We start from the raw sequence: 7,394 nt of genomic DNA, 5'->3' as shown, positions 1-7,394 counted from the left end.
AAGAAAAGCTGAGGTCAAATGAAAGATAGAGTCTTAAATGTCTTAACAGCTTAGGAGAAAGCTATTGATCTTTCCTCATTTTGATGCTTAAGGTTGACCCTAAGAGTGGACCAAGGATAGACTCTTTGGCAGTTTATTGACTAGCTCCAAGCCACAACGTTGAAGTATTTGTAGTATGTAGTATGTAGTCATTACAGAAACACGTTTAGGCCTATTTAGGTCTCTTCCATTTTGCTGTGCATCTGTGCCATCCCTTTCTCTCAAGACTGAAAAAAAAACGTGTGATAAAAATGGCTTGAAGAATTCAGGGTGCTGGATGCAAAGTAGCTGGGTCTTATATATTATTACTATAGGTTGGCATTATATTAATTCAGTGGAGACTGTTCAAGAACGCTCAACTGGATGTGGCTTTGCAACTGAGTCAAATGAGGCCAAAGGAATACAAGACTTACACATGTTGTTTAAACACCTAAACTGCTACTGTGCTTCATTTTTGGATTCTGGGGCTGGTGTGTCCTTTGCTCCATTGGATGGTCATGTCCACTATCTCTACAAGGATGCTGGTGAGAACAGGGAGTTTTGTAGGTATACTGGCCAAAGCAACAACAGCAGGACAGCTTTAAAAGGAAAAATTGTGTCATCATGATAACCAGTGAGCATTTTTTGTTATCTTCAGATAATGAAGGGAAAAAAACTCAGTGAAGATCAAAACAGTTATTAGGTATCTTGAGTTATTCGGTCATGGTTATGAAATTTCTGTAAATAAAATGCGCTGGCATAAGCAGAATATTATTTGAACTTTGAATGCAGATATCACAGACACATCCAAACACCAATTTCTCACAAATCATTGCTAAGAAATCCATGTCTGCAAGCCTTCACATCTTTCACATCTTTGAGCTGCAGTCACACTACTCGTCATTTTGTGTGACTGTTTATGTTTTTCCAGGCTCTTAACGCCACCGGACAGTGTTCGCAGTATCCCAGCAAGACACAGGATTGAGATAGACAACAGGGAGTGCTATGCTTGTGGGAGAAAATATTGAGATGTCAGCTAGAATGTTCATGGTACTCTTTTGCTCTCACTATAAAGGAAAATATAATTACCAATGGCATGTAATAAAAGTACAAAAACTATCAACTCTCAAAAGTCATCTGCTTGAATTAAACTAACAAGATGACAACTGTATCAGACACAGACAAATGAATCTTTCTGTACTCTGTGATATAATTAGATTTTAAAAGATTATCATCGGATGCTGCTCATCGTTGACTCCTGAGTGACACCAGTGACAAATGTGGCACAACTATAACAGTTTATTGAATTTTATTACGGTAAGTGTGTACTCTTCTGATCACCAGAATATTATTTTGCCTATTCAAAATGGGTCAACTCACTAAATACTAAACTATCTGCCAACCATATACTTCATGAAAATCCTTTTCATAGGGAGATGAAATAAATATGATGATGACTGATATGAGTCATTATCACACAACTGCAGCACTGTAAAAGAAAATGTATTGTAAATACAGGTTACATGAGTTGCATACACACATACGCAAGAACACACTACTAAAAGTTATAAGTACAACCACTTTTTCTAATACTGATTGTTCTGCAATATGAATAAAATGTGTGCTCGCATTTAATTGGCAGTTTTGTTTCTGGTAATTTGCACTTTGCACAGGAACACCCAGGGGGGGGCAGGAATGTTAGGAGGGCTGCCTGCATTTTTGACAATCTGCTGCCTGGGTTGGGGCATGCTGCCTTTATTTTATCTCATTGTCTACTTCTGCCATTTGTTTGCTTTTGTAAATTTCTTAACTTTTGTCATTCATTCACCACCCTTAAATGCTGAAATCGACATAAAACAGATGCTCAGTTCCACCATCTGCAGTTCATTGTTGTTTAATTGTAGAGACCTAGACTCTGAATGAAGGCATTTTAGAATGTGAGGCAATATGAACACCAAGCCTCATCTGTTATTATTGTGACTGTTGATGTATTCTGTATAAATAAATGCATATCCTCTATTGCTGTCACCACACTCACAGCATCCCTCCTACTCTTCTGCTGAATCTCTTTGACAGGCAGTTACACAAACAAGAAATGACAACAATCAATATTTCCTGAAAGAGAGGTCAGTCCCATCCTTTCTCTCAAATCGCTTGGATGCCGGAGCCTCATTATGTTGCAGGTGAAAGTTTAATCAGATTGTACTTTGCGCGAGGCAAAGGGGGGGAGGATGAATTTGTGACAGGAGCTGAAGGCATCTCATTTTCTGATGAAACGACTAGGCAATGCATTTCAGTGTGATTGCAGTTGTAAGATTATTCTAAACACGTATCATACCTTAATAGCTATTAGATAATAAACAGTCTTTCAGGCTGGGTTTTACTTGGACTGGCTCAAACTCTTGAGACTCCCCTGGTCTAAGGGGCAGTGGCAACAAAGAGGAGGTACTTCTACCGGACGCAAGGTTAGCTACCGTAAAGGTTTATTATTCATTTAACTTTCAGGTTGAGTTGACCACAGAGGCAGTAGGAGGGGGGCGAGGGGTTATACGGGCTGACTTTGGGCAAAAATAAAGCATGGGAGTGATCTCTTAGGGCAGAGATACACTTTGGTTTAAAAGGTACTATGACAATTGAGAAAGAATTGAGACTATACTCTCCACCTGTCAAATTCATACTCCAAAGAAATAAGGGGCAGCATATCAGCTCAGCAGCCTCCCAGTGATCACAACCGGACAGAGACTAAACACAGCCTCCGAGACCAACAGAGACGAGTTGAAGACAAGGAATACAGTACAGAGGGGATTTACATTGGCTGGGTGGGTACAGGAGAGGCATCAAGCGGGAGGCAGCAACAGCGTGTAGAGCCAAAATATTTTTACATCTAACTCTGTGAATTAAGAGTTTCTTTCAACCAAACCAGAGCTGGTGAATGTTGGTACAGTGAATATACTAACCACAACGGTTGTGGTGAGTTTTATTTTGTTTCTGTCAACTTTGAACAAGGTCTCCTTTAAGATGAGTTAACAAGGAAATTAGTTTGGTGAAAGAAAGAAACTTGAAATCAGAAAGTGAATGGTTGTATTTTTAAGTTTGATAAGGAAAATAGGTGTGAATATTTCCTTTCTTGACATTTTGTAAGTTTATTTATTAGACTAAAAAAGCTAAGAGAGCTTGTGTAACTTGAGGTCTTGGACAACAGTTACTTCTTCATCAGCTGTTGATAATGTTAATGTTGCTAAAATTTTGGCCAAATCTTGTTCATTTAAATGGCACTTTGGCACTATTCAATTTTATTAAAAACAATACTTGAATTCCTGTTAGCACATAAATAACAGTGATGTATTTTAAGCAATTAGCAAGATCCCGCTGTGTTTCTGCATGTGAAACTTCAGATTTAAAGAATAACTTCATTTCATATAACTTGTATTCCAGCTATTCTTTCGCCATTTTAGGGTTTTCGTTAATATACCCTATTTGAAATTGTTATTATTTTATTATTTTTTTCATTCAGGAAACATTTAATAAAATTTTTTTTTTAAAAATAGGGGCTACAAATGTCAAGCAAAGGCCTTACCACAAAGGTTTTCAAAGTGTGAGGCGGGCCTCTCCAGGATGCTCCAGAGATCAAGGCAAAGCAAGGTAAGTTTATTTGTATAGCACATATCAACAACAACATAATTCAGATTGCTTTTCATGAAACATAAAAGCAACAGGGAAATATAATAAAGACATTGAAATGCAATTTTTAAAACAATTCTTTTTGAAATACAATGGAAATGGAAAATAAAAACAGGATAAAACAGGACAGCTAAAGTGCTGTCACACTGCCAGGAGCAGGGAGGTGACAGTTGGTGTGTTGTGTGTATGTGTTTATTTTGTCCTTTTTTGAGCGTGTGAGAGGTGCTTGGTGGGTTTTAGTTTTTGTCTGTCCAGGTGTGGTGTCTCTCTCTCTCTTTCTCTCCCTCTCGCTCGTCTTTTCCTTAACTCTCCCTCAGGGCGGGGTTGTGGGCTGCATCTCTGGAACACTGGGCGTTTCCCCCCAGCTGCAGGAAATCGGCGTTTCACACACCTGTCTTCTGTGATCATCAGGACTGGCTTATATACCCAGCCATCGCCTCACTTCCCCACTGGATTATTAAGTCTAGTTTGTAGGTACACTATGACTAGCTTTACCTGCCTCTTGTTACTCTGCACCTGTTTTGACTCCGTTTCCCTGTGCCCTGCTTTAGTGTTTGTTGGAGACCCTGCTCTGCTCTCGTGCCGCCGTCACGGAGGATGCCTGGCTGGAGATTTCCCCACCGCAGACTCACACTTGCCACACCGGAGGAACCTTACCCCCAGCATCAAGCCTGTCTAACCATATCTTGTGTTCAATGAACACTGAGTATCCTCCTGAGCTGTGATCTTGTCTGCATCTGGGTTCTGAGCCACAAAATAATCCGGCCAGAAAATGAACCCAGCGACCTGAATTCAGTTCTGGAGGAGATTTTTAGTCAAGGAACCGTGCTGAGTCAACACAGTGAGCTACTCCAAGGAGTCATGGAGGAATTAAAGAACCTCTCCACCTTTTGTTACCACCCTGCAGGCTCAATTCAACACGGCATCAGCATCCCCTGCATCTGTGTGAATATTCTCCTGAGCTCTGTTCTTGTCTGCATCTGGGTTCTGAGCCACAAAATCCCTGACAGGTGCAGTGTATCATTAAAGTTACAGTGCAGATCATATAGTGTTATTTGGTTAAAGAGGCAGTTCATAGATACAGTAATTGTAGGGGAATTTTACCGTTTTCCCCACTTTATCAGAGTGAGGTAACCAATAAATGCCTTTCTTAAATGCTTTTTTATATATTTGGTGTTGTCTGTAGTTATGTGCAATAGTAACATTAGGCTATTATTGAGGGTCTATGTGATCATATAAGAAATCACCCTATAGGCATCCAGAAATTGAGCGAAAGTAAAGGGGGCTGCCTTTTTCCAGGCTTTGTCTGAGGGGAGGCCCAGACAGAAAACGCCTGCCTTACCATATGAACCTAATTCAATATGAGTCCATATTCTGCTGAACTGGTCCTGATCATATATCATTTTGACGGCCATGAAGCTTAAATATCAGTAAGCAATAAAAGCAAAGTGCAAATTGACACTCAGACGGAAATGATACAGAAATGGATAACTACATAATCAATTTTTGTATTCTGCAAATGGAAGAAAAAGGAAGAAGATATGTGGAAATTTAATATAAAAGGACAGCTGATGGAGCGGAAAAAGGGGAACAGAAAGTTAATATTTACATATTAATAATGCTTTCAGACTCATTCACTTCATTTAAATAGTAGCTGTGTTCTTAAACATGCACAAGGAAAAGACACTCAACTGGTTTAAACCACAACCTCTTTAGAACACTATGGTATTTGTTTCTGCCTGGAGCTGCATGTTGTCCGTTTCCGTTTGTTTTGTTCCATCATCGACTTCTTTATCTTTGAAACTTTTATTATGCTGTCGTCACCCAATAAATGCATTTATGTGTTTCAGCTCTAAATTACTGGCTGCTGTTTTGTAAGATTTCCTCTAGGTGGTGGTGCAGGATAAGCAGTTGGCTGTTTTCTGCATGCCTGTGCTGTGAGTATAGAGTGTTGATTTGATCAGGTGTTCAGTGTGACCCTTTGAAGACTCCTTGATTAAATACTGTAGATATCAATGCCCTATCTAGAGCCAAAATTTTAAAAGAAGGTTGAAAACAGGGTAGACTTATTTTACAATTCTCCCCACAACTTGCTACATTGAATTCAATTTTAAGTCATACACCGAAAATGACTCACTGTTTCAAAAACACGAGAGAGTAAGGCTAAATTCTACCCAACATCCTGGCTTAGTACAAAAATGTGACCTTTTCAACTAAAAGTACAGTGCTTCTTGAACTTGTCATTCCAAAACCATGGGTATTAATCTGCTGCTATAACAGCCTCCACTCTTCTGGGAAAACCTTCCACAAGATCTTGGAACCTGGCCACACAGATTCTCTCCCATTTAGTCATAAGAGCATTAGAGAAGTCAGTCCTGATATAAGAGATAAGGCCTGGCTTGCAGCCTAAGGTCCGATTCATCTTATGAGATGTTGGATGGGGATAACGTCAGGGCTCTGTGCAGTCAAGTCCCTCCATTTCATTATGTACACAGGGGCAGTGTCATGGTGAAACATATATGGACACTAAAATAAACCACTGTTAAAAATGTGATTTGCTATGTGCACAATTTCTGACTCAAGGTTTGCATGAGTTCAGGATAATAAAGTACAACCATATAGTTTAAAGTTCTTCATCTTGGAAACAGCAGTTTGAGAAAATAATCTCAATTCAAGGTCAACTTACTTGCTTATTCTGGAGATTTCAACTGTATTACACAGTCATCATCAATGGATGGAATTCGCTGATGTGTTATTGAACTGTAGATGGAATGTAACTTTCCATTAGTTGGAGCACTTTTAGCACTTCAGCTTTTTTTTGGTTGTTTTGTCATACTGCTGTTTCCAAGTTCCAAGTTCATGAATAAAGTTTCAAGCTCAACCTTTGAGTCAACAAGGATGAGAATTACTTAAAGTCAGGAAAATGCAGAGTTTAATACAGATAAGACTCAGCAGAACAAGCTAAAGCTTGAAACAAGGTTGTGGAACCCTCTAGAATATGCTCACTGACATACTTTTAAATATATATCTCTGCCAGAGAGATAGTGCTATGGACAAAATTATTCCTAACCCATGTTACCAACATACCCTTTCCCTCCACTCATTTAGGGGGAAAAAACACTAGAGCATTAGAACATTAGAGCGTTGCACAATATAGCTCAAAATGTAGAATTAAAATAGTGTAAAGTGAAATTGTTCCAGTTTTTGTATTCATTTTCCACAATCACCACACAGTAAAGCAGTATTTGTTAATTGCAGTTGCCTTCATTTCACACTTGGGGGAGCTGCAGTATAACATCTGTGTTACATCTTCAAAGCCATTGCACTGAATGCTAAATTAAACAGAAACGTCAGCTGTGTAAGAATCAGTCTTTTAAAAAATACTGAGAAGGGGTGGGTGTTGTGTGTTCTTGATCCTGAGGACTTAATTTTCCAATTAATGAGTTAATTATGTTTGCAGTAGATAAATGTTGCATCATCAGACTGAAAATATGTTCAGGACTGTATTTGTTGACATATCGTGAATTATGCAGAAGCAGTGAATGCTGAAAGAGATACACATGGTAATGGGGAAGAGGCTGTTTAGCACAATTATGTTTTAAATTATATGTAAGATACCCATTATGTACTTTAGCTGGAGTTAAATGTCAGGGCCTTTATTTAACAGCGTTACAAAAAACATCATGAAGAATGCT

The 7,394-nt window shown here is 38.9% G+C and overlaps 1 long non-coding RNA gene across 1 annotated transcript; it reads left to right on the top strand.

The window, feature by feature from the left end:
• Positions 1–4,052: 4,052 nt before the first annotated feature.
• On the top strand, positions 4,053–4,866 carry LOC123963627. The gene is made up of 2 exons (XR_006823231.1): positions 4,053–4,169; positions 4,251–4,866. It is a non-coding gene; the product is annotated as an uncharacterized LOC123963627 (long non-coding RNA).
• The last annotated feature ends 2,528 nt before the right edge of the window (positions 4,867–7,394 follow it).

Source organism: Micropterus dolomieu, linkage group LG23, assembly GCF_021292245.1.
Source record: "Micropterus dolomieu isolate WLL.071019.BEF.003 ecotype Adirondacks linkage group LG23, ASM2129224v1, whole genome shotgun sequence".
Taxonomy (NCBI): domain Eukaryota; kingdom Metazoa; phylum Chordata; class Actinopteri; order Centrarchiformes; family Centrarchidae; genus Micropterus; species Micropterus dolomieu.
The sequence above is the reverse complement of the archived record's forward strand: the minus strand, read 5'-3'. Positions and strand labels throughout refer to the sequence as shown.